The following is a 6880-nucleotide window of genomic DNA, read 5'->3' as shown; positions in this document are numbered from 1 at the left end:
TGCCTCTTGATTGTATTGGTATATACTGCAAAATAAGATAAAAAGTCCTCTTAGCACCAAGGACACTATCTCCCTAGCAATTCAGTACTTACCAGCCTGAGAAGCAAGACCAGATGTGCTTTGTTGCTCTCAAAGTACCAAAAAAAGCACTGACTGCAGGGCTATTAACTTAGGAAAGTTGTCCATCCACTGAGAACCATCAATAATTCACGACAGCCTCTCTGCCTGACTCCACATCTTATCTCCCCTCCTTATGCTGATTCTCAGCCAGATGAGATTCTCCTCCTCACAGCTGTCCAGCAGGTTATTTTGGGCAAAGATGTGATGAACTCAGCTGGAACCACCTGCTGCATGTTTGGTTCTTGTTAGCTCCGTACAGCTCTTGGAGCAAGTAAGGCTGGAGGGACCTGATTATGGTCAGAGAGTACTACCATCTTCCTGAGGATGGCAGCCAGAGCTGTGGGCACTGATGCATGTTGGTAGGAGAGCTCAGCATTGCACCAGCGTGGGTACAGGCTGGTTGTGGTTGTGAATGTGCAGCAAATGGGCTAGATATCCCTAGGTAAATGCACTTTGGTAATCTGCCAGCTGATGGTTCAGGGTTTGGGTGCATCTCCAGTCTGGTTTCTGGGTGCTGGGAATAACTTACTGAACACTGTTTTCAAAGAGGTGAATGATGAAGAAGGGGGGGGGGAAAGGAAATATCACGGTTTGATAAGATGATGTACCCACTTGAATTTCTGCTCATCTCTGGTGAAATTATGACACTAGAAACAGCCTGATTGTTTCTGTCTAAATTTCAATTCTTTTTTCATGCCTGATGCTCAGACATGGCCTTTTCTTGCCTGCATACATATGCATCTGTTCAGATGGCACAAAGCCTACTTGCATGTTAGCAACATGCCTGTTGCACTGGGAGAAAGAACCTCTTTACACTTAATTACCTTCAATGAGGAGAACTGCCAAAATGGGCAGAAACAGCTTCAGCCTTTGCTGTGTCTCCCTGATCTTCTGCTTAATGTGAGAGACTTATAAAAGTTGCTGTGAAAAGGAAGAAAATAATCTTTTCTTCTCTCCAGGATAAAGAAATGGCTTAAACTTCAGCAAGGAAGATTCAGACTAAATAGGAAGTAAAACCTTCTAATGGCAAGGATGAGGGTTTCCTGGGGAGGCTGTAGGATTCCACAGCTGGAGGTCTTCAAACAGAGGCTGGATAAATATTTATCAAAAGTAAAAGTGTCATAGCCATGGTTGAGCTTTCACAGGGGAAAGGACTAGTAAATTGCTGAGATGCTGAGGTTCTTTCCAGCCTTTTGATTCTATGAAGCAGACAAGAAAAATTTCATTCCAAATAAATAAATAAAGAAAGAAATAAAGAGAATCTTCCACTTCCATGCTGCTGCTGTAGGGCACAGAGTCAGGATAGGAATTCCTGTGCCAGGAAATGTGAACTGAGCAGAACAGAACAGGACAGAATATGCTTTCCCAGCCTGTACAAGTCACAGCTGTGATGCTACACGTTGGATCAGCTGCAGTTTCTGAATGTATTTACTGTCAGTCCTAAACCCAGCAATAGGACACTAAAAGGGAACAGAAGTTCCCATCTTTGTGCTCATACATATCTTTTTCTGATGTTATCTTAACTTTTGGAGATAGTTAAAGCCATCCTTAGGAAACACAATTGATAGTTGTTTGCTGAATTCACTTTTGCTTCTCTTTGCATTTTAAAACTCCTGCTTTGCTTATTATTAAGTCCTATATGCACCCCCTTGGTCTGGCCACACTGTACTTGTCACAGCTTCCTCATTCTGTATTTTGCAGGACAGTTCATGTGCTTTGCCTGGCCAAAAAGTCTGAGGCTGACGACAGTATCAAAGCTCTTCATCACTCTTCATGGCTGGGCTTCACGAACAAAGATTTGGGATTTGGGAAAGGCTCTATCCACATTTGTTACAGAGAAAAAACGTGGTGTTTCCGCCCGGTTTCGAACCGGGGACCTTTCGCGTGTTAGGCGAACGTGATAACCACTACACTACGGAAACAAAGCTACACAATGTATTTCTGTCATTGCCGTGGAGAAATGGCTGCTAGCTGGACAAGAGACGGGAATCCACTGGGCTGCCTTAGGAGCAACCAGAGATGTAGCCTTGGCATCTCAGTCTGTCTCCCTGCTCTGGGAGGGCAGAGCCTGCAGCTGGCCCAGCACATGTTCCCCCAGCTCTCTGGGGCAGATGGACCATCTGCTGCCTGTGGGAGAAGGAGATAAACCTCTGCCACTTGCAGGGAGAGCAATCACCCGAGCAGGGGGGAGATGGATAATTCCCTCCACAACCTGGTATACGAGGTGTGGGTGGCAGGATAACAATGCGCCCCACAGTACAGGCAGCCCAAATTCCATGCTTTCTGAGCACTCCTACCCATGAATGTATGAGGTGTTTTATTTTCAGAGAGTTGGCAAAAAAGGAGCCTGTGGAAATTAGTTAGCAATCAGCACTTGTTTTTGGCCATGGCTGTTACCATAGCAGATGAGGCTTCTGTGACCCCAAGACCATCCATCTTCCTAAACAGAGAAGATGCTGTGAGCACAGGGTGAGGTAACCATTATTTTGCCATGGTCTCAGCTGCTCACCATCGGCTGTCTCTTGTCTCAGTTGGTTTGGAGCCAACTGCTTCTCATCCGGATCTTATTTTACCTGAAGAATGGCACTTTCTGGGTAAATCTGTGTTACTCTCAGGTCTGAGGAGAAGAGAGGAGCACTTTGCGGTCAGCAGAGTGCTGGAAACCTGTAAGGTTTTGCAAATTTTTCTTTAAACTGGCAGGCCACTCCTGTGGATGTTGTCATTGTTATATGTCATGAATGTATCAAATGTTGGGTTAGGTGTCAGCCTGCCAGGGATACTGATTTGGGACTGAAGTAAGGGTCATTTTCTGGCCACTGGGTTTGTTGTGTACCTGTATCTGGGGTCCATGAACAGGGGAAAATGGGTAGTGCAAAATAATTGAAGGTAATGAACTGCTGCTTTCTGAGGGGAGACTGGAACTCCCCATAGGGAGAGGAGAGAGCATGGGGGAATACAACTGGCTAAACAAAATCACAGATCCAGCTGCTGAAGTGAACTCAGGACTATGATTCCCCACAGCACAAGGGAGGAGCTGGTAGGAAATGGGTTCCAGGGAGGTGTTCTCATGCTTTTGTGACCAGGAGTGGCAGTGCTGTGCTTGGCTGCATGGTGGCAGCCACTGAAGCTTTGCTGGGAGAAGGAAAGAAATTGCCTGCTTTGTCAGCCAAACAGGAAAATCCCAAGCTGCATAGTACTGGCCCAGGTGGGAATACTGGGCCAGCAACTGAAAAACCAGCATGGTTTGCATTGTGTGGATGCGGAAAAAACAAAATAAAGAGAACAAAAATTTTTAGGAGAGGAGCCTCCAGACTTTGTTATGTTCATCTGAAAGTCAATGCTGGAGGCCAAACATGTATAAACATAACTCAATTAACAAGGTGGGTTGATGCCATGCCTGATAGGATATGTGATGGGAATGCAAGCTGAAACCTTTCACTGTGCCTGTGTACGGTAGGTCTGTGCCAACATAGCCAGTGATCAGCGTTCATACAGCCAGTTTTGAATCTGTTCTTAATTTCATATTGTAGACAGACAAGGAGACTTTGCTCAGTGCTTTGCTTAAGCATTCATTGAATTGATGTGCCACTAGGACCAAGTTTCTGCCAGTGGATGAGTTCCATGCAGGCAGCAGCACTGCTACTTCACTGGAAAAACCTACAGCTTCAGGGTGATGGTGTGTTGCACAGCTCTCCTGCTTTAATATTCACTCCCTGAATTGCTCTCTTGGATGTGTTAATTCCACAAGCCTTTGTCTGCTGTTCTGCTTTCCTCTCACAAAGACAAGAAAGAATAAATAGCAGTGTAATGCAACTGCGACAGTATAAATGCCCTCCAAAGAACAACTGCTGAGACTGTTGACATGAGAGTTTGTAAGAGAAACAAAGGAAAATATGCTGATTCTGCTGGTTTGCTGCCTAACTCGTGCTGTGCCTGACTAAATGTTATGTCAGAGCTCCATTGCTCATGGTTTTTCAATGTTTCACTGAGGAGTAAGTGTCATTGTTTAACTTATGCTGTTAAATCTCAGGTTGCAGGGTAGGAGGACTCACCCTCTTTATCAACCATCTGTCTAAACACACTTTTATGAAGTACAGACATTAGGTGAAAAATCTTATTTTGTTTCACAATATTCTGTAATTATTAAGAGGAGGAGAGAGGTACACAAACCACCCCTGACTGCAGCACAGGGGCACCACCACCCACCTGCCTGTCAGTTCTGCTCAGTCTCACCCTGGAGTGGGGGACTGGGAGGAGCTGCCTGCTGGAGGCACCAGGGAAGCTGGACTGTCACCTTGTCAGAATTGGCCTGGGAGCACTGAGAGCTGGTTCACAACCATGTGATATGACATATTTGACATGTATGGGGCACTGAATGAGGGAGTTCTCTTTCATCCCCACCATCATCATCAAATGGAAGAAGTGGAGGCACAGGAAAGGGTTTAATTCAAGGTGACAGGGTAGGCTGATACCGAGAATAAACTTGGAGCCCAGGTCTGAGAACAGCTTGCTAAGATGAAGGATGCTCCCTAATTCCTCAAATACATAATGTTACAGGGGCCCCTTCTTGTCTGCCCCACTCACAATGACTTGTTCCCCCAGACTGTTGTATTTCTCATTCATGTTGCCCTGCAGAGGAAAAATAGCAGTGCCCTGAGTGTAAAATCCCAGGTGACAGCTGTTTAAAAGATGGGCTGTGGAAGGGTTAATTTATTAATCCACTTTAGAAGTGCACTTTCATGACAGCCATGAGACCCCTGCCTAGTCTTTACTCTGAAACAGTTTGAGTCTGGAGAGTTGGTGATATTGGATAAGTGTATTGCAGCAGAAGAAATTCCCTTGCAATTAAAGACAGGAGATTAATAAAGGCAAGAAGCTTAAGGTGGTCGGCCATCCATGTTTTCAGCTCTGGTGACAGCCAGTGCCATCATATCCGCGGGTCTCAGTGGAAACTTGACCCCTGACGGACTGCAAGGAACAGAAGATGTTCCTAAGGGAATCCACGGAGAGGATGAGTCACCCCCACACTGAGCAGCAAAGAGCAATTCAAGGTTAGTGACCAAGTCTTGGAGCCACCTTTCCCGTTTCAGCCAGGTGTCTGCTTAAGACCCACGGTCTCTCTTTCTCATTACACATTTTTATCTTCCCACCTCATTATCTAAGGCTTTCAAAAGTGGAGCAAGGCTTAACTCCAGAGACAGTGATGATAATAATAACTTAGCATTTATCCGGTAATGTCCCGTGGTGGGAAGTGCTGTGCTGATCCTTAGTGCTTATTGATACTGGTTTCCCTCCTGTATCAATCTGGGAATTTATCAGGCTGAAAAAGCATTTGGTCAATAATCTCCATTTAAAACCACCGTCGAGCAGCACATTAATTGGATGCAGGCAGGCAGACCAAGGGAGGTTGGCAGAGCTAAACAGGGGGTCTGGGCTGGCAATCTGTTTCCAAAGCAGAGGGACACAAAGCAGCAGAAACTTCAGGAGAGCCAAACTGGCTCTGAAGATTTACTGCAGAAAGGTTTTGGGTACTTGGCACAGGGTAGATGCTGAGATTCAGCTTGGTTGGTTAGAGCCTGGTGCTAATAACACCAAGGTCGTGGGTTTGATCCCTGTATGGGCCGTTCACTTAAGAGTTGGACTTGATGATCCTTGTGGGTCCCTTCCAACTCAGAATATTCTGTGATTTTGTAGTCTGGCTGCCCAGTGAGGTGTATCCAGTGGCATCTTTGCACACCTGGATGCCTTTCCTCAAGTGGGATCTGCAGAAGTTTCATGTTAGGTGAGATGAATCCAGAGCAAAATGCCTGATGATGATGTGTTGTAAACTTCAAGTAACTCTCCAAGTAAGGCTGAGCATTACTGCCCTGGGGCAGTTCTATCCTAGCCTCTGACTAGGAAGGGAAATTCTTCCAACCCTTGAAGCAGCTGCTTTCCTTCTCTCAAACTGGTTGTTCTGGCCACAGTGCTTGGGGAAGAAAGGGAGCAGTCCCTGTGCTTGGAAGTGGGCTAGGATTTAATGCCTATATAGTCAATCTAGGGATTACCTTTGGCTGGGGAGGATTCTTGATCAGGCCTCAAATAAACCAATACAATCTGATCCACAACAGGCTTCCAAAGTCTCTGTGACAGCTGAATTAATTGCACAAAGCTGCTCACAACAGCAACACCTGCACATGTAAAACTGACTGGCAACTCCAGTTAACAGCATCTGGCAGTTTCAATAGAAGTGTCAACAATCCATGCAAAGGTTATTGGAATTAAAGGGAATTACAGAGTTGGTTTAAAAAACTTAATAAGCTCATGAACTCAGAAGATAGGATACACAGGCCCTGGTTTTCAAAGCTGTTCTAGTGCATCCTTCTGGTAGAAGTTATTTCTTTGACCATCTGTGAACGTCAAGAACAGAAATAAGGCTCTTGGCAAACTTTCCTTTCATACTTTCCTGGAGCAACATTGTTCACAAGCTTCATAGGAAGATAAGCAAGCATGGGTGATGCAATCACTTCATATCATAGGAATTTTTTCATGAATTTCAGAGACTTGACAAGCACTTCATTTGTGTAGTCTCCTTACAAACAAAGTGCAGCACAGCATCAAAAAAAAAAGACATTTTCAATAGTTTTTGTTGGACTTTGGTTCAGGGCCTGGACAAGAAGCCTAAAACCCCTGAAATAAATGGAATTTTTACTGATGATATTAGTAGGATTTCATCTACTAACCTCTGCCTGGCTCTGAACTGGATTCTGTAAACTTTTTA

At 45.0% G+C, this 6880-nt stretch overlaps 1 non-coding gene across 1 annotated transcript; it reads right to left on the bottom strand.

The window, feature by feature from the left end:
• Nucleotides 1-1969: 1969 nt before the first annotated feature.
• On the bottom strand, nt 1970-2042 carry TRNAV-AAC (transfer RNA valine (anticodon AAC)). The gene has a single exon. It is a non-coding gene; the product is annotated as a tRNA-Val (tRNA).
• Between the last annotated feature and the right edge of the window lie 4838 nt (nt 2043-6880).

Source organism: Manacus candei, unplaced genomic scaffold (genome assembly GCF_025592945.1).
Source record: "Manacus candei isolate 608988 ecotype Guabito, Panama unplaced genomic scaffold, ASM2559294v1 h1tg000046l, whole genome shotgun sequence".
NCBI lineage: Eukaryota > Metazoa > Chordata > Aves > Passeriformes > Pipridae > Manacus > Manacus candei.
This window is presented reverse-complemented; position numbering and strand designations above follow the sequence as displayed.